Source organism: Protopterus annectens, chromosome 6.part0 (assembly GCF_019279795.1).
Source record: "Protopterus annectens isolate FY-2018-M chromosome 6.part0, PAN1.0, whole genome shotgun sequence".
Classification (NCBI taxonomy): Eukaryota; Metazoa; Chordata; order Ceratodontiformes; family Protopteridae; genus Protopterus; species Protopterus annectens.
Window position 1 is genome coordinate 895,560,736 of NC_056737.1, and position 22,273 is coordinate 895,583,008.

At 41.1% G+C, this 22,273-nt stretch overlaps 1 protein-coding gene across 1 annotated transcript in view; it reads left to right on the forward strand.

Moving 5' to 3' along the window:
• LOC122803912 (extracellular calcium-sensing receptor-like) overlaps positions 1–22,273 on the forward strand; it is a 254,532-nt gene that overhangs the window by 112,875 nt on the left and 119,384 nt on the right. The gene's annotated exons all lie outside the window — the stretch shown is intronic.

Below are 22,273 nucleotides of genomic sequence, written 5' to 3' on the forward strand. Positions count from 1 at the left end.
GTAGATACATTGGAAAGGTTAAATGTATGCAAAAAATCCTTCATAAATTCCCTGACGAGGAAGAGAGGTTAAAGGCAACGATGGGAACTGGAGGTATGTAACAAAGGAGGGGCCTGTGTAGGAGTTAGGATTTCTTGGAAAGCAAGATAGGAATCAAGGGGCCAGAGAGTTAGGAAGGACATGAGATTTAGCTACAGGATTCACAGGGGAGATAAAGATAGAAGCTGGGTGCACACCAGACAGATCAGAGCCCTGGTGATTATGGAGTTAGATATGATGGAGCTTTTATTTGAAAACTGGAACACATTGCAAACTGTTAGGGAAATGATATAGTGGGGGTGGAATTTACTGATGCATTTAATCTACTGAGTCATGATGGAGTTAAAAAGACTGATGAACGGGAGTGAATCTGCATCTAAAGATATTGTGGCAATGTTGGCAATACTAGGCAAGCACAAGTTGACCAGGTTGAGGTTTAAATGGGCTTTATCTTTTATCTATTTAAAGGTAATAATGGTGGAAAAGAAACCAGACAAGTCCTCTCGGTGCTGTCATAATTTCATATTATATGGAAAACACAAAATATGATTGGGGACAAGCTTGACTATTGTATTACTAGTTGTGCTGTCAAAAAATGGATACACAAAAGACTGAGATGGGACATTTGACAGCCAATCCTTCACTTGAGGGCTCATGGTAGACAGGGCTCAGTTGGCCATGGGGATGAAGAAATATAATGAGATAAAAGACCACTCAGTAAAGAAAGAGAAGCCAGGCTTTCAATATCTCCTTATATAACTGGACAACATGCAGGTTCTCACATTTTTAGCCTGTTGTGTAGGCCACATAGGGTTTAGTTTATTTCAAGAGGCAAAGGAGTGCAGGTTTTTGGTAACAGACACTGAGGCAGTCAGAATAGAATAGAAGGGATTTGGCAAATGATGAGAGGAGGAAGAGAGAAACAGAGGATTTAGGAGCTCCTTTGAGGGGAGAATAAAACCTCTTGGTTACAGGAATGCAGAAATTTTGAGGCCAATGCCACCTGTCAGGTGGAGGGTACTGCAAGAGTTATTGAAAGCTTACCCAAATAAGTGGATGAATCACGAGATGGTACAAAAACTACATTTTCCTTTCAAGTCAGTCATTGCATGGTTGGGGAGGGTTGTGCAATATTTGCAAGTCAGTAGAAGGAAATAAATCTGTGGCTCAAATTTGGGACAAGAAGGTTAGGGCAGCAGAGTAGCAGGGATATTCAATACTCCTTCCTTTGAAGAGTTCAAGATTTCACCATTATATTGAATTCCCAAGAAGATTATAGGTGAATATCATCTCATTCACCTTTTGTCATACCCATAACACTATTCACCAGGAAGTGGTGAGGGTCTAATATGCATTATTAGATGATGCAATCTGAGTCATACAGGTGATGGAAACCCAATGGATAATCATATTAAACATAGAGGCAGCATTCCATCTGCTGCCCATGTATTGGTAGAATTAGCATTTGTCCGACATTCTGCTAAAAAGCAAATATTATGTTCATAAGGTCATGCCTATCGGTTAGCAAGGACTTCTTTGAGAAGTTCAGCACTGTCCTGTATTGGGTCTGGACACTGGTGACAATGTTGAAGGGACATATTAAGCCATACATCCATCAATGTATTCATAGGCAACCCTTAAACTGAGGTATGCTGCCCAATCCGTGTGGGCTTATATGGAATATTCATAAAGTATAGCTCTTATGATATTGTGTCAGCATAGGTAGTTTTTCCCTACTCTGGAGCTATTTGAATATGTGGACTGTTGGAAGGAGTAGGAAAAGGGGTCAGTAAATTAGTGTGTTGGGTAGTCTACTGATATCAAAGAAGTGTATTAGTAGTTTGCCTTTGATCTTCTAGAACATTCCAGTTGAGGAAGTAGTGGCAAGTTATACTGGAAAGAGAAGATCAGTGTGAAGGGCAGTCATCCTCTACCAGTCACATGCCTAGGCTGGTTGTAGGGAACAAGAATCTGTGGTAATGTGGATGGGGAGCTGCACATACATCAGTCTGAAGACCTGATGGAGAAAGCTCTAAGACAAGCAAACAATGAACCAATCCCATTTCCCATATATTCTTTTAGAACGGGGCAGGCTTCAAAATTAACAGAGGCATGTACATTGGTAGAAGCCATTAGATAGACACATAGATTGGCATCTAGGGCAGTCTAATGCTATTTTAGATTAAAAAAGACAATTAAAAGAGAAAGGGAACAGTAATGGGGTAGGAGGTGAACAAAGGATTAAGAAAGAAACATCAGAAATGGGACCATAAAAACATATGCACAAGCTAAGGGTCAAGGTTAAAAGCACAAGTCGGATAAAGGATCTTTGATATTGCTAATTTATGTGTTTTAATTTTAAGATCATTCCAGCATTTGAGTAGCAGGGTGTTTCTTTGCCTTCTGGACCAACAGGAGGCACTGGGCTGTTGTTGGTGGAAAGCAACTCAAGTTAGATGTGAACGACATCCAATTAATGTAGAAGGGGACGTGGATGCAGCTACAGACATAGGTCCATAAGCTAAATAGAGACTTTCCAAGACCGGTCATCCATCTGGTATATCCAGGGGTGGGCTGATATGGGGACTATATCAAAATATGAAAAAGCATTGTCATTAATAATGACAAAGGACATTTGTATTTAAAGCATACAATTCCCGATTTACTTATAAGCTGGTAAAAATTATTAGTGTTATCTGGAAGGGAGTAGTAAGAGATAATGCAAGTGACAAGGCAAGGAAGTACATAAATAGAATGAGTAAAGTGAAATGAAGGTTGGATGAATAATTATTTTGCAGAACCAGGACTTGGAAAAAAGGGACCCAGCTTGTTACAGACTGGATAAAACCCCACCTAACAGACTTGATCCTGGTCTTATTTAACATGCATTCTAAATTAGTCATCTGGGATCATAAGCTTAAGTGTAATAGTTAAATGAGATGGTTGCTACACAAAAAGGATGATGACAGAGGGAGAAGGAATTTTTCTTGTCAATTTGAAAAGGAAGATTAAAGAGATTTTAGGGTATTTATTATAAAAATGAATAATTTGGAAGTAGGAACATAAAATGCAACCAGACTGCTGTTCATTCTTTGAAGGAATAGGCTGCAATTATTGCAAAATTCACAATGTAGTGTGATGAGCAGAATATTTGGCTAGGTTGTGGGATGAGACTAAAGTCACCCTGTGTCAGTGTACTGAGTGCAATCTGTGTTCCCAAATGCTAGATATGGGGTACTGATCATGTACCCCCATGGCAACTGCATAGGTATGGGATGAGTTTTATTATAGTCTTCCTTGGTAAAGATGATTATTAATGGTCAAATGACAGCACAATTTGTTGGATATGTTTGGTGAATATGCCAAAGTAAAAACAATTAATGCAGTCTTTCTTTCTCATAGGTTATGCAGAGTAAGCATGGTATTCAGCTCTTATGGCCTTAAATACAGTTAATGGATTTCCAAGATGTTAAAGTATTGCCATACTAATGATATCAGTGCCAGACTAGTTTTAGGAGATGGGCTTGTCATTCTAATGTCTAATATAGGGATTAATCAAATTGGAATTGCCCGAAAATAAATCAGTGACTATCCTTGAATGATGTGGCAGATGAAGTCATGGAATCATTTGAAAATAAAAATGTGTTATCAATGGATTGTGGATATATCACTATTTATAAAGATATTCTTAACAATAATGCTTTTGAATAAATGGAGAACTCTATGTTAAATTTAATGCTGAGTCTGGCAATAGAGAATCTGGTCAAATGCATAAGGGTGTGATTGTATATTATGGGAGGAGGGAATGTGGGATAAAGAGAATTCGGTGACAGTCTGCATTATCCTGACTTCACCTCCCCCAGTGTAAGTGATTGAAAGTTAGGCCCTAAAGTAGAGGCTAGACTAGCAGGTGAGAGTAGACACAAGTGTCTATCAGACACTGTATAGGGAAGGCCTGAAGCAGAAAACAGTGGTTTGGATCCTGAGTGAACTTAATCAGGAGAGATTGATATAATCAAGAGTGAACAACGTTTCTTTCACACAGGACCTAGTATTTCCTAGTATTCATCCTAGCAGTTGTAGATCCTCGGCCTCATTTGTATTTTTGTAAGATCTTTCACAAATATGTGATCAGATTAATACATAGCCTAAATTATTGTTCTCTACCACTTAACCTAATACAGCTGGCTTAAATGAGCCACTGTCTTATCTTACTAGTCTCAGTTTTTGTCATGAAACAATGAATGCTACAGTGGATCTGAGGCATCTGGTACCTGTAGTTCCCTTGGATTTATCAAGAGTTTGTAATATAATTCTAGGTTCAGCTATCATACAATATTGCAATAGCAAGTTATTACTCTGAGAAATCGCATTCCTGTAGTCCAAGAATTACTAGTCCACCTGCATTACTCACAGATTCATAGATTGTTACTAGGATTATGACCCAGTGGTCCTTTCTAAGCCTAGTCAAGTTTTCCGAAAAAATAATGATGTCCTGTAGCTGAGCATTGACAGACAGGCATTTATAAACTACCTATGTCCATAACAGACATGGGTGCTAGGTCCGGTGTAAATGTCCTATTCCCCATACACTGGTCTAGTTTGCACATAAACAGGGTAATAGATGAACTTAGATTCACATGAATGGTAAGCCTGCTCCATAGGAGGAGCAGCCTCTGGAATGTGTCTCTCCAGCATGTTCTGTTTAAGTCACAGACAAAATTCAAGTCCCTAGACTTTGCATTTCTGGTACTCTTTGTCTTATAGATATGCAGGAGATTCATAAGTGTGGGATTTGCAGATACCTTGTAAGCCAGACATAGCTCACCACTCAGCAATCTGTAGGAGACTGAGTATAAGGAAAGGGCTTTAAGGCACTCTACATAAGGCAGATTTGTTACGCCTTGTATTCTTTTTGTAAGGAACCTCTGAGGTCATTCTGGTTGCTACATATGCCTGATCAGATACATACCAAAGGGAGCATTGTACTCTAAATCTGGTCCGATAAGGGTGGAGTACAGTGGGATAATGACCCTTTGGACCTAGATGAGATGCCCTTACTTATATGTTGTGCAGCATAACAGGATTTCCTCACCACTGTGGACTGTGGCCATGTAGTGGTCGAAGGTAAGGCTACTGTCTACATGCATACCCAGATCCCTATCCACTGGGTTGACTCTTAGGGGCCTATTACCAACATGTTAATTAACCGGGATGGTTAACTTCCCAAAAGTTACAATTATGCATTTTTTAGCATTGAGTTTAAGACCATGGCTTTGGCACCATTTGTTAGTCAGAGATAGACTTTCTTGAAGAATACTAATGTCTGTAGAGTCGATGATAACCCCAGCTTGCAATCATCTGCAATCTTAATAAGCCATAAACCTTCAGCATTTGCTTCAATTTCAGAGAAATAGATGCCAAAAAGGAGTGTGCCCAGTAAGGAGCACTGGAGGACTCTGCTAGTGACTGGCCTCTTGATGGAGGTGACCTCACCTATTTTGACCTCCTGGGTCCTATCAGTGATCCAGATGGCTATCCAACAGGTTATAAAAAGGTTTATACCTAAATTAGTGAGCTTGTCTATAATGCCCGAGTGGGGTATAGTATCAAAAGTTTTGGCCAGATCAAGGTAAGCTGTGTGAACAGTCTTACCTTTTTCCAATGCTAGTGTCTGTAGGGGAGTCGATGATAACCCATGGGCTTTTATTTATGCATGCAAGAATGAATTTATTTAATTTATGTTTATCTATTTGTCACACAGTTCTTCTCTTTGTTACAGACATTCTAGCTCTGATTTATGCAGCTAAATCTTCTGGTCTCTAGAGTTTTTTCAGATTTGTAAGGTGCTATAGTCTTTTCTATGACCAGCATAATGCATATTGGAAGGAGTAATATCGTGCACTTTTTACATAACATCACCAGTAAAAGGCAACAGTGCATATCAGTATTCATTCCTTTGGCTAATACAAGTAGAAGAAGTAATCATACTTAAAGTAGACTCTAGACACCTTTCACCTGCTTTTACTAGCAATTTTGACAACACTGTATACGTTAATGAAAGAAATCACCCCTAATACAGCAGTTTTGCTTAGGTTAATCAAAAATGTGACATTTAGAGAAATCTGAGTACATATCTTAAGACAGCTATCCCAGCTCAGAAACATATTTGGTTATTCTATGAAAGAAATGCACAGAACAAGCCCCCCACCCCACCCAGAAAAAATGAGTGCTACACGATAATGTTCTGTTGAAAAATACTTTATCAAAACAGAGAAGTGTGCATTTTGCATATAATTTTTCTTCATGATTTGTCTAATCACATGAAAATATTATTACTAGCACTGAAAATATACTAAGACAATCTGTAACACTTGCTCATCTCATTAATAAATGATTTAATGAAGCATATGAGTCTAGGATAAAAAACAAACAAACAATCTGTACAGAAATAGATAAGTATGGATGTTTCTGAGAGCTTAATCAATTGCATTTAATAATTAACAGATAATGAAGCTGATCCAACAGTAATAACACTTATGTTACCAGTCTTCAGTAAATAGTCTCTGCACCACTGCTGAAAGGGATTTCATGTTTTCAGTTTGATGAATGTACCTTGGCAGTGTAAAATGAGATTAACTGAAACATTCCAATGCACTGTTCACAAGGGCAGTAACTGAAAATGACATAAGAAATATAATGTAACTAAGGCATTTTGAAGGGAGTTTCACAGAGCTCCATATTCAAACTAGCCCTTCTTAACTTATATGTACCTTAAAAAAGCTGTATATTATGCAGGGGAGGGGCTCTCCATATACAAATGCTATATAATTCAAGGTAGACCTTTTTGTATAGGATAATTGCTGTACTATGCAGGACAGGCCTTTTTGCATGATACGAGAGCTATTTTATGCAGAGTAGACCTATTTGTAAGATACAAGTACTGTATTATGGACAGCAGACCTATCTGTAAAATGCAGGTGTTAACATTATGCAGGCTATACCTTGCTATACGATACAAGTACTGCATTAAACATGGTAGGCCTACCTATAAGATATCTTTATCATATGATGGGGGAAGGTGAGTCATTAAACATAGCTGATGGGTGTAAAGCTTTAGAAAACAACAGTAAACATCTAATATTTAGATGTACCATAAGGATTATTTCAATTAACTGCAGAAATACTTATAAAAACATTGTTTGCAATGCTGGTGAGACTATTATAAAATATGCAGTCACTATTTGTCATGTTTATGAAAAAAAAAACACATTAGTAAGATAGAGGACTAGAAACAATAGCTGCATGATATTTTAAAGGGATATGTATTTACCACCAGATTAAATATGTCATTGTTTAAATTAATGTCTAAAAGTTATAAAAGGATTAAATGGCACATTCTTGTTCATTACAAGGACCCAGATTACCACTAATTTACAAAAAGCTTAGGAATGTCATTTGAAATAGTTATGCTTAATTTAGCACACTACAAACAAGGATTAAACAGAACTGATGCAAACTACAGGACTATATCTGTAGTTCAAAATAACATCTGTAACATAGCTTGAAAATGACAGCAGTTTGTCCTACTTATGGATTTAAAAAGAACATTGATACATTTCTAGATAAAATATATCAGTTTTAATTCCTGGTATGTTTAAGATTTGACTTTATGGGCTTGTCTCCACATACTGTATCTTAGAATTCTATTTACATTTCTTTTGAAATGTCTTTTACTGGGCTGTGCTACAGAGAACAAGAACTGCCCAAGGAAAGAAAAGGCTACTATAGACACTTATCCTAAATAAAGTTAAATAATACTTGCATTTCAAAAATGAAGTTAATTGAACTAAAATAAAGCAAACCTATGGTTTACAGGCCCAGCTATGCCATTACAAAATAGACGCATGCTAACATTTTAGTACTAGAAAGACATTATCCCCGGGATTCATGAAGCTTGCACCAAGTGCAGGCGTAGCATTGGCATTCTAACACCAAAGATGGCAGCCGAGTGATTCAGGTACGAGCCGTTCCCACGTGCACTACCTGCATATGCTACACCCGCACAACTCCTGAGACTTGTATGCTAATCACCCCATTTGCAGCAGTGTAGTATGCAAATGAAGGTATGTAGCAATTCAGGAAGTGGTGCAGGCATAGTGTAAGCATGCAGAAATGTAAACCGTAAAAAAATGGTTTACATTTTTGCAAACATAAAATCGGAGCTATGACAGCCGACCAAACATATGTATTATAGTGTTAATATATGCCAATGGCTAAATATATAGCCATTGGCATAAAATAACATGTACAAAATATAAAATTAACATTTAATATATATAATCGCACTATCGAGATGTGGAAGCGCAGGGCAGCGGTGCACAAAGGGGATCGCAAGGAATATATAAAAATATAGGATAAAACCGCAATGAAACACATATCACGATTTCCCCATAATAGTCAATGGCAGGCATGCTACACCATACTCATGGCGCAAGGGTTGCTAAGGGGCAGTGACAGTGTTATGCACAGTAGCTAGGAATTAGTAGGCAATGCCATGCAAATGAGAAGAGTAACAGTGAACTGCAGATTCCCCGCTGGTGTAAGGATGCACCTCACAGAGTAGCGTTATAACATCGAGGTGAGCCCTTGAGATAAAGATGACATCAAGAGAGGGGTGTGTCGCCATAGCTGTAAGCACATTGGAGCATTACTAAACTGGTCTGCCCCTAGCTAGGCAAAGCTGCAGGATAGGGGAGTGTCGAATTGCCCATTGCTATGCATCGCTGAGAGTACACAAGGTAACTGAATATGCATGTGAACGGAGATGAAAACATGAATAAACCCAGTAAATGGGTATGCGTGGCACGCACTGCAGCTGAAACAGGAAGGATATAGGAAAGAAATAAGGAAATGTTGCAGCAGTGAAATTGGAGTACAAACAACTAATTAAAACCTAGGAGCCTACAGTGGGCCATTGACAACAGCTAACAAGGCTGCAAGCAGCTACCTGCAAAACAGGGAAGGGGGGGAGACTGTATTGCAAAGAAAACAGCAAAGTGTCAAAGCAGAACAAAGGCGATATGCAGTATATCAGCTACAAGGCACATTTCGCCATGACTGGGTAGGGAAAGTACAAAACAAGAAAGACAGCAGGTGGATGCATGTCTGATAATGGGAGGGGATCCAGGTCTAAAAGTGATTTAAAGGGCAACAGGTTAATCAAGGCAGGCAAGTAGATCTCCACGGTAAAGGCCCCATACATGCAGTACTCATTACAAAACCCATAATTAAGACACACAGCAGCTGGAATAGCTCATACACACCCACTTACATCAGCAGCATCCATAGCACAATACTATAAAGGGTGAAAGCGCCTCACACACATTTGTGTATTCCCATACACTCTGCACCAGTGGTGTATACAGACGGGAAACTTTTATTATGTACATGTTAGGGGCTGCCATAGCTTTGATCCACCAGCATGTGTTGGAGACTGAAAGTGGTGTGGAGGATGATGCACACAACCACCGTAGGCACCAGAGGAGGAGGAGAGTGTTCAGACACAGGGTAACCTACATGATCTGGAGATAGTAGAGCATTATAGGGGGGACAGGGACACCCTAAAGCAACTTGTCAAGCTGTGCCCGCCACACCTCAGAGCCAGAACAAACAGAGGGGAACCCATCCGAGTGGATACGAAGGTATGAGTAAGCTTGAGAATACTAGCTACAGGTACCTTTCAAAGACCAACTGGGGATATCATGGGTATCTCACAGGCATCAGCATCCAGGGTACTACACCAGTTCCTGAATGCCATGTTACCACATGCCAATGAGCACATATACATCCCCCAAATGCAGGAAGAGTTGGCCAGCAATATGCGTCTCTTCCACAAAGTGGCAGAATACCCAGAGGTACTGGGTGCAATAGACTGCACGCACATACACATCAAGTCACCACCAGGTAAGCAGGGTAGGCACTACATAAACCACAAGGGATACCACTCCATCAACTGCCAGGTCATGTGCAATGCCCCATGGCATTAGCATGGATGTGTGTGCTGGCAGCCCTGGAAGCTATCACGACTCCCACATCTGGCATGCCTCACAGCTGAATCGGTTATTTGCCAGGGGGCACATCCCAAATGGCCACCTGGTGGGGGATGCTGGCTATGCACTGGAGCCGTGGATGATGACTCCCATCAGAAATGCACACACACCCATGCAGGAACACCATAATGAGGCATACACACAAACCAGAATCATCATAGTGCATGTGTTTGGGATGCTGAAATCATGATTCCATTGCTTGGACATATGTGGTGGAGCCTTGCAGTATTCTCCAAGCACATGTGCCCACATCTTCATAGTGTGTGCCATGCTACACAATATGGTCCTGTGGAAACAGCTGCAGCAGGAACAGAATGGTGAAGGCCCTCATAGCCCACCACCATTGGCAACGGCCACACAGGCACAGAGGTACTCAGAACATGAACACCCTGAGCCAGCCCCAGTAGGCAGATGGAGGTGTGCCCAGTATGCCCATGCCTTGGCAAAGAGGGAACGTATAGTACACACACTGACAGTGTAGGCACCTAGGGACTGACACCTTTCTCCACTTGCACACACAGTAAAAATGGATGGCACACGCACAAAACTACCTGTAAATTGTCATGTGTAGGCAGTCTACTGTGTGTATTCAACATAGGCAGCCCTCAACTGTTGCACACACAACAGCCATTGGCACAGGGTAAGTCAAAACCTGAACAGTAAATTAAGCTATCAGCATATGCAAATACTGTATGTATAGATTCATAGGTAGGTACTTGGCCAACTGCCAGAGGCCATTCATAAGGCCAGCCAAAAGGTGTCAGCTTTTGCCACCCCATTGATTCATTAATAGTCCCTCTGTGGAGCAGAGCCAATGGCGGGATCCCTGGGGTGCATCTACTGTTCCCCATCCACCCTTCAAGGTTTCTCTTGCAGAGTGTTAGTGAGGGGCTCTGTATAATGTAGTTAGAGATGTTGTTCCAAAGTATGGGGAGTGTCTGTGACAGGAAGCTGTCCCTCCAGCATTCTCCGGTTATTGTTGCAGCTAGGTCAGCTCACTACAGTGTGTGGCTCACTGTGACATGGATTCCCATAGGTGGAGCATATCCATCAATCCTGAGTTCGACATGGCTGTGTTGGCCAGTGGAGATCATCTCTGGGTAAACGAGATGCCACTGGGTAAAGCAGGAGTTTATTCAGTCCAGCTGCACAGGTCATATGTTGGAGGCAATATCACCTTGGTGAGGTACATTCGTGGATCCCCCAGCTGTTGGACGTGTCCTCTGATGTACATCCCACATAGGTTATTATACCCTATGATGGGAATGATGAGTGATTAGTAAAGGGGCACTATAACCCCAGTATGTCTAGATGGGAATCCCGTAGTAATCAGATGGCCTACATAGAAGGATGTCCTAACTACTGTGGAGATATGATTGTCAAAGGGGAGATCACTATCTACCTTAGTACCCAGATATCCCATTACCTCATTTGTATTAAAGTGGCTGCCGCTCATGTGTTAATATGTGGGTGCCAATTCCACAATGGAATGACCATGCAGTTAGTGGCACTTGGCTGTAGGCCATGTAGTTGGCACCCTGTGATGTTCTCTGTGAGGCCCTTTGAGGAATGTTCGTGTCAGCTGGACTATCAATCATAGCTCCCAGTTTGCAGTCATTGCCATACATGGTCTGTCGTAGTCCACCTGTGTTTGCCTATACATCTGAGACGTATATGCCAAACAGTAGAGCTTCCAGGACTGAGAACTGTGGGACACCAGTCATGACTGTTCAAGAGTTGGACCTGGAGACCGCTAGTCGTACCATGTGGGTTCTGTGTGTAAGCCCATTGGCAACCCAACCTGTGATGTATGGGTGAATGTACAGGCTGATGTGTTTATCAATAATACCCGAGTGGGGCATGGTGTCAAAAGCCTTGGTGAGGTCCAGGTAGTATGTGTGAACCACCTCCCCCATCATTTAAAGTCTTGGTGACTGTATGTAAGATGTCAAACAGGTTCAGTAGGCATGAAATGTTGGGTCATGTGTTCGAAAGTTACCAATGTCATTGTTAATGAGTGCCATGAGGATGCAAACTATACCATTGCAGACCAGGCTAGTCAGGCTTATGGGGTGGTAGTTACCATGGTCAGTTGTGATTTCACCTTGATGGAGTGGAATAACCATTGCCATGCACCATTGTATGGGCATGTAGCCTGTGGAGAGGCTGAGGTAGGAATGCTTAATTAGGTGGGTGCAGGTTGTCTTGTACAGTTTGCAAGATGCAGTATGGGTCAACATCTGCCAACATTGACTCTGTGTTCTGCTGTTAGAGAGGGCCATTTCCACCTGTGTGTCTCTGATGGTTGGGGTACTGTACCTTTCAGGTAGTGTTGTGGGCTCTTTATGGGGTAAAGTATGCACCGAATGTAGCTGCAAGGATATTGGTGATATCAGTAGGGTCAGCATATTTTGTGCTATATTTCACCGGCACAGAGCAAATCTGTGTGTCACCATGTAGATCCTTGACATAGCCAAAGAAGGCTTTGTGGTTATCTTTCGAATCCTTGTGTATTCTCCTGCTGATGTTAACCTTGGATGATGTCATGAGGGACCTACGTATCATACTAATAGTGGTCACGGATGTCTGCCCTTCATGGGATTTGCTGTGTGTCTGGAACACTGTCCTACTTCTGTAGTATAGCCTATTTATTGCAGAGATCCACCAGACCAGTGTCCTTGTCTAAGAGGAGTGAGTCTTGTTTTACCAGTGATGGCATGATCCATACATCCATGTAGGTGCTTATAGACTGCATTTGTAAATCTGTCTGTATCTTGAGCAGTTTTTCCCCTTAGCATGGGGGCTGTGAAACCCCCCACCCCTGTCACTAGTAATATAAATTTAGCTGTAGGAAAGGTATACACTGTGGTATCCATGGATGGGGGAGATGCTAGGGTGTGGAAACAGTGAATAGTTCATGGTCAGATCTAACCAGTGACCAGTTAACCTCCGCTGTGGTGCACCTGTTGCCCATGTTGGTGATGACCACATCTAGTAGTTTCCACCCCACGTTAGGGAGGTTACCACCTGATACAGGGCATATGAGGTGATATATTCCAGGAAGCGCTGGTCCTGGAAGTGAGTACCGGAGTACGTTTCCCAGTTAATGGTATGGTAGGTGATATCGACCAATGCCAGGGTATGCGTTAGGACTGCCGTGTTCTCCACTGTCTCCAGGTAGGTGGAATGGAGGTCCTGGGTCATGGAGGGTGATCTGTAGCAGCCACATTCCACATTGCAGTTGTGGCTGATGTTAGCTGCACATGGATGATCACAGAGGTATCAAGCTGCCCCACTAACCTGGAGTTATAGGTATCCCTGATGAATATGGATACAGCCCCTCCATGTCTGTCAGTCCATGCTCTGTGGCTGAAATGTGTGGTATGGGTTGTAGTCTGGTAATGCTGGTGTGCTCTCAGGAGCCTTAAGACAGATTTCAGTTAATGCACAGATGTTGATGTTGTCCATACTGAGGAGTGCTGTGAGTGCATTCATGTTGTGATCACAACCCCTGGTATTGAGTAACATAATCCTCATTAAATCTGCTATTGTGCTGTTTACAGAGCTGGTATTCACCTTCGAGACTCTCCTAAATAAGGCACCATGGCGGGGGGGGGCAATAGCCTTGGCCAGTATTCCAAAGCGTAAGGCTGACACATAGGCCGGTATGGTATCATTGTATGCATGTTCCTCATCTGTGCTTGTTTTTCATCTCCCCTGTAGGTAACCAACTGGTAAGCAATAGAAAACTTTAAACTTATACAAGTCTTCTAGCTCCCAAAATAGGCTTTTGGAGTGACTAAGTATCAGTGTTCTGTATGTTTTGCTGTACTCAACTGTTTCCTGACAACAAGTTGAGGTCTCACTGTATATTGTGATCTGAAGGTCTGTTTATTCACATATTATGGCTGTGATGGCCTGCATGTTAGAGGTTCACAGATAGCCTATTACCTATCTGCCCAAGGGCAATTAGAAGCATAGCAACAGTGTGTTGCCTTCCCCGCACTATTGATGAAGTAACTGAGCCTCTGTCAACCATAGCCAATGAAGCAATTTCAGGCAGAGTTGCCAGAAGCTGTTGAGGACTGGGGTTGTGGAGGGTGATTGGGGCACTTAGTGATCTAAAGAGGGCATGTTAATGTGGCAATTCAACACCATTCAATTCCCCCAAGTCTTGCAGTTATCAAACTGGACAGGCTCCCCCACCCCCTGGCTGTATGGTTCTGGGACACATGATCCTAGGGGTGCATATTCGATTACCCATTCACACAACAAGGTTTCATGTGTCATTGAAGAGCTATGCCTAATGTAGTTAGGAATGTAATGTATTGTCTCACAGTACATTTGTTATATGTTGTTATTTCAAGAGTACATGAAGCTCACTGAGTTTGGGGGCTCCCGCCCTTTGCTTAGCCAAGCTTACACATAGAAATCATCTTAATAGGAAATAGGCGGAAGCAACGTTAATGTCAACAGTGTAATGGATACAGCATCCACATAGTATCTGTGCATTTGAGATTACAATCCTGATAATGGCAGGGATGTTTATCATGTGCAAAAGTATACCTTAACTACAGCTTGCATATATAGGTAGTAATCATCTGTATAATAAGCATTCTAAACACCCATATAAACCCATGCGGGCAGGAGAGTACAGTCAACAGATAATGTAATGTTATGTCAGCACATAGTGAGATGTTATGTCACTGACATGTATATATCCGGAGTAGTTAGGGGATGTGGCCGTGTTTGCTCGCACAGGTTATACATTAAAACGTTTGTTCAACTTTGTTTAACTGCTGCTATAATGACACACAAACACTTTTAAACATGCTTACAACTGCTTAAATGAGCCTTATTCTGCAGTAAACAACATTCATAAAGCATCACAGGTGTCGAACCCTGGACCATGCACACTATAGTCATAGGACGTACCACTAAGCCATCCAAGGTGTACACGTGCATCATGGTCTTGAGACTACACCTTATATCATATGCATTTCACTGTAATGATCAAAAATGGGACAGTGACTTTGTGTACATATGTACAGTACATTGTAATGTGCTGTAGTTTGTGAACCAACACATTCCAGTCTACAGATATATTACTGTTACAAACTAATACGAAATATATATATATATATATATCTATATATCTATATATATATATATATATATATATATATATATATATATATATCAGAGATGTCTGCACATATATCTATATATCTATATATATATGGTTCTAGGTCATAAGATCGAAAGCCACTTTCACCGACAACAGAAACATCGACACCACATTATCGACAAACCATAAACACGACACCTCACATGCCCGACAAACAAGTAACTGACGGTCCACAAACACGAAACCCCATACACTACACACACCACAATAACAACAATCAACTAACAAAACACATCCCCTTATCCAAAACCACACACAGAACACAAGCACACCAAAATCCTCACAAACCCACACTAAACCTCACACACACAACTATGTACAACCCTAACCCAAACCCTTACCCTAAGGTCCGTCAGTATCGCACACTCAGCTAACCAGCCCCTAACCCTAACTCACTTAACCGCCCCTAACCCAAAACTGCCACTACCGCACACTTACCTAACCCGCGCCCTAACCCTAACTCACTTAACCCACCCCTAACCCAAAAAATACCACTACCGCACACTTAACTAACCCGCGCCCTAACCCTAACTCACTTAACCCACCCCTATCCCCACAGACTGTCACTATCCACACTTACCTTACTCGCACCCTAACGTCCGTCACCACCGCATACTCACACAGCCTTCTTTCCAACTCACTATCCCTGGCGTCAGCGTGTTCATCCGTAGCGTCGGTCTTCCGAGTGTCGATCATCTGGCACCCGCTAATCCGTTGTCAGTTATATCGGCTGTCGATCTTCTAACCTAGACCCATATATATATATATATATATATATATATATATATATATATATATATATTATACAGTTACATCAATAGCCATATATATAAACATCTATGAACACACTTCGTGACACAGAAGCACTCCAAAGTAATTGGAGTGTACACAAAACACATGCAGCTCTGGTGTTATAACAATTAATATTAACCTAATTCACCATAGAAGGGGTGGTTGTTGTGTATGTGAAGATTGGGGTGGGGGAGGAATGATGGGTAATACAATCATGCATCAAGGAGGGCCCGGGTCGGATGTCCAATAAGTGAACTGGAGGGGCATACATGGAGTATGGGGACAATATAAAAAGGACACAAAGCAAGAACCTTACTCATTCATAATACACCCTATCATGTCACATTGCAACACCTACTTTCACAAACATATGAACATTAACATGTATCAGACATATGTACACTAACTGACTGTCACATATGTTTTCAGTAGTGATAATGTCTGTAGTACAATGTATATTCTAAACACCATAACATTCATACATATCTCAGATGCCTTAGTGGTAAAGTCATTGACTGTGGTGTTCATGTTCCCGGGTTCAAGGGCTGTTAGGTTATTTTGAGGGCCAGAATAAGGGCTTTTGGATGCAGGTGGATTAAAGCACTCTTAAGCAGTTGTAAGTGGGTTTCCACATGTTTGCGCAATGGTAAGCTGCGCTGAAACATGGTTCATAGGTTCATAGGTTCATACTAGGCTATCTGCCCGAGGGCATTTACAAGCCTAGCCCATAGTTTTGTGGCTTACGCCACCCCTTTAGTATGGGGAACTATACCCATTATTTGTTATGGTGTTTAGAATATACATTGTACTACAGACATTCTCACTACTGAAAACATAAAGCGCTTCACACGTTTGACCTTTGCTTAACTTCATGCAGACCACGGGCAAACCTGCTCACAACCACGTAAATGTGCATTATTCACACTTTCCCTACCAGTGCCTACTCTGAGAGGTAAAATAATAACACCTTCCAGGCGTAGAACCCGCAACCATGTACTCCATCCTCAAAGTAACCTAACACTAAGCTACCTGGGATATACCTATCCCAGTTGTGTATGCAGACAGATTAAAACACAAAAGGGAGGAATGTGTTGAAATAGGACAACCCGCCATGTACCCATTTAAAGGTGTATGCTCATATGTAGATATATATATATATATAGAGAGAGAGAGAGAGATACATGGAGACATGTTGATATATACAGGTCTACATATATATGTAGATATATAGATAGGTTAAAAACATCTACACATCTATGGAAGTACAGATAAACGTATGCAATAATGTATATATATATATATATATATATATATATATATATATATATATACACACACACATATATATATATATATATATATATATATATATATATATATATATACATATATATATATATATATATATATATATATATATATATATATATATGTACACACACACATATACATATATATAAACATATATATATATATATATATAAATAAATATCAATATAAACACAAATATATATATATATATATATATATATATATATATATATATATATATATATATATATCTATATATATAGATACACATACATACATGTCTGTAGACAGCATCCGAGGTGGTCATATCTGAGTATAACATGGACCATAGCAAGCAATCATTCATTCCACCCCCCCAAACAATATGAACATAACATATGAAGAGTATATGCCAATACACTATTACAAATATGTTCTGTGGACACAGTCACCAACACAACTGCAATGACTGCAAATATCCATGGCAGAATTACACAGACAGCTTTCATTTTGCAAATCTTTATTACATTTCGATGTATTGCCAAATGGATTCAAGGGCTAACAGTACCTGCATGCTATAAAGGAAGCATTTAATAGTGCCTTAATGAATCAGTCTGCAATTACCATAGCATTAGTTCACTAAGGGATAGGTGCTCACATAGGGAAAGAACACCAACACACATATAGACGTTGTATGAAAGGGGTTCCTACACACCTGCATGTGCTATGTACACCCACCATCTACCCCACAACCGAAATAATTACATCAATACATACTGTCATACCATAACCAATTATGTAACTACTGTACATTTGCTGAGACCTTAACATGCCTTGACACAGATACACTATCATGGCCCTATGTGAAATAGTTGCCATTATACAATTGAATAGCTGCTGATGTAATAGGGTTTGTATGAACTAATCCCGTTTTAGAGGGTTGAAAGGTTCTTTCACCAGGAAGTTTTACCAAGTACTGATTATTAGCACAGTATGATAACAGTAACACCAAACTAAATATGTCTGGTAGGCACACTGTAAACCCCCTAACATTATATGCATAGATATGCAGCCTTGAGCTGGTCAAACAACCTGGCCAGTCTGAAACATATGCAGAAGTATTAGGTACAGACAAACCCTGCACAAGTAGCAATGTTCAGAAATATGACAGCAGTACTCACATTTAGACCACCTCCTCTAGGCATTGCACACAATATATTACTGTTCATCTCCATACAGCTGTTGCAATAGATTCCAAACAAAACTTCCACGCTGTCTTCCTCACAAGTAAGGCAAAGGGACAATGCCCGAGTGGAGTACTCGATTATACTCCACTGTAGCCATGGTATTGGCTAAGGCAGTAGCAGCGCAGCTGATGTGCATGTAATTAGCTACTTAGGAACACCAATTGGTCCTTGGGATAGCACATGTTACTGATCTGTAACTATAAAAGGTTGCCTTGTCACACATTCAGACCATCTGTATCTACCTGTAGGACAGTACAACACACTGAAAAATGAACCAAAAACTAATATTACACCAGTTAATAACACCTCCGATTACTAAGACGGTATGTATAACATGTAGTATGTCTGTGTATGTAGTATCTGTACTGTACAAATTACAGTGTAATCAATGCATATAGTGGAAATAGCTATCTTGTAGCGATGTATTGTTGAGCAGTAGTAATGCTTTTAATACTCTATGTGTGTACTGCTGTAGGTCACACGGCACACTCCACATACACCACAAGGGATGATATGGTCTTGGAACCCACCAATTCTCTTCCAGCCACTGTCAGTGTCAGGATTGGTCCAGCAAGTATGTGCTATAACAGGGGATAGTATATGTCGATATATTGTAACAGTCAACATATGTATGGGTGTATAAGTAAGATGAACATGTTAAAGGTGGGCTTACCATGAAAATATGGTGTGCATTGTGGGATATTGTGCCAATAACTCTGCAATGTATAAGTATTCTAGGCAGATCTGTATTCTTTTCTACATAGCAGTTCTGTTATGTTATGCAAACAGTAGTTATGTCTATTGGCAATTACAATACTCAATGACAAGATACATAGCATTAGTATTCATCTGATAGGTTAGCAGCATGATAGCAAAGATAATTGGAAGAGCCAGGTAACTATCCATGCACATAGCACATGTAATATCCACCTCTCTACTATCGTTTGCAGGCAATAACAGTTGTGCATGTGTACATGTTATGCAAATGTGTAGTGACCCTTGTTACAGGGCTGGGATAAATGGCTATGTGCACACCTACATAAAGTGGATATTGAGAGTACAGACACACTGGTTGAACTACCAGGTATGTGTAGCCCAACCTCTCATTGCCAACCTAACAGCCGCCTGCACATACTGTATGTCAGGTAGTGAACAGCACTGGTAAAGAAACAGGTTGCATATCATCTTTAACTCCAGTGTAACATCTACAGTAGGAGTGTAAGATGTAGGAGATGGCTGCCCATGTGTAATAGCCACATCATAGGTGATGGCTTACACTATCTGATTATATCCTGATCATATTGATAGTGGCATCAGAGCCTATTGATACATGACTCTGTTTGGAGAGTGGGTGTTTGTGCCCAACAGAGTTCATGGTCCTGGTGGATATGTGAGTATGTACCCAGAGAAGGAAACAGACTTGTAGACACTTGCATCATCTGTAATCAAATAACAGGATGTGATGTGCTCCTCACAGCGGATTGCTGCTAAAGGTAGCTACAATGTTTCCATAATAGCCAGTGTTGTCACATCCATAACACAAATATGTACATGCGAGCATCACTGTCTAAAGCATCTTCATAGGCAATACATAAACTAAATATGGTACTTGGTACTTGTAGTACTGACTGCTCATACAGGCATGTCCAGTAATCAGCTACTGGTGTTTCCTAATGTCAACTTTGTATATGTGGCCATCCTGGGGGAATGTAATCTCTATGCCATGTACACTGCCAGACCCACCTAACACCATGCCCCACACATTGTTTGGGAAGCAGCTACAGGGGTAAGTTGGAAGGCAGACCAGTCTACAGCCATGACTGGACTGGACAGTCTTGAGGTGTAGGTTAACACATGCAGCTCATCAACACAACCAACGCATACCCTTACCTGTATACAGTAAGGGCACGCACTCACACTACCGGAAATCACACACATTCACAGACGCGTCTAAGTATCTGGCCAAACAAGTGACCCCCCCCCAAGCAGGATGAGACAGACACCAAAATACACAAACTGTATGACATAGTTTGCATAATTGTGCCACCTCTGAACACATGACTGGAAAAATGCCCAACAGTACTCATTTGTGAATGCAAACTCTAGCACTATGGTACACACTGACTTATATGAGGGCATACATACTGTCAACTGCCTGTCTGCCATGATTAGCCACATACTCATACACTCGACCACCTTTTGAACTATACACATGGCTCTGGCATATTTCATGTTTTTGTGCAGGACCTGTGATGCAGTAGCCTGGACTGCATGGAAACACATGTAGAAACTGTCAGGTCTTGTAGCCCATGCAGGTATGTCCCAAGGCCTAGGTAGCATTCTGCCATTGGCCAGAATGATACTGCAGTACAGGGACAAAAGGATTGTATTCCACAATTGTCTAGTGTAGTGGTGCATGTCACAGGGTATCCAGTATCTGTCATCCTGGGATAACATAGTTGACAGACCATGATGCTTTGCCAGACAGGGCCTGCACCTGTCACCCCAGGGAATCTGAATACTGCCTAGGGCTCATGCTTCCCCTATAGTGCCTTCATCATGAATGGTTCAAGTGAGGGTCCACTGCTGTTACAGGGACAGCCAAGCAATAAACTGCGGGTCTCGCTACACAATGATACATGTCAGAAACACTATACGGACACACATATGTCAATCCCTAATATGGAGAACATATCTTTGCAGTAGCTGAGACATGTTTCAATGCTCCAGAGAGCACACCTACATGACCTAGTTATAACACATACCTCACCTCTTGCCCATTATCCTTTATTGAAACACACGGGCCGCAGGTGTGTCCATATTCCTGAAGGATATGTACACCCCCACGCTAATTGCACTTGCATAACATCAGATGCATTATGCTGAGCAACTACCTTTGTGACAAAGTGGAATTCAAAATGCACTTTAAGACAATCACCCACCAGGCCGCGGACTTCCAAACTGTCATAATGTACTGTAATGGGGAAGATTAGGTCTGAGACAGAACCATAATAATGGCTACTCCCAACTATTCCAGTATGAACTGGGAAGACTCCTCATGTACCAACACCTGCGCTCAATGCATGTTGGATTCCATCAACCCCACTGACCTGGATCACAGTAGTCACACAAACAAGGCTAACAGTATGCTACACATAGTTAGTCTCCAAAGCCAATGTCATGTTTCCTAAGAGCAGAGTGGTGAGTGCCATGGCACCCATGCAGATGGACAATGCATGTGCAAATGCTGAATCCTACACATATGAAACTTAAGCAGTCACATATGTGCAGTGATTGTGCCATTGAAACAGAACCAGGATTCAACCCATCACATACAAGTAGGCAAACTAGTGGTATCATGCGTTAAACTGTACCATAGAAGGTAGTAACTGTTGCAAGAGTGAACACACATGAGTGTAGGTGATCCCTGGTCAGCCTCAGTAAGATGCAGATACACCATATAAAACCATGCAAAGCTACTGTGAAACTAATCAGCCACATATTATGAGGCCAAGCACAAAGCATTCTATAGCTGTGTCATTAATCGTAATGGCAACGACAAGACCTGCCGTGCTGCACAGCACTATGGCATGGGAAGTACTGCA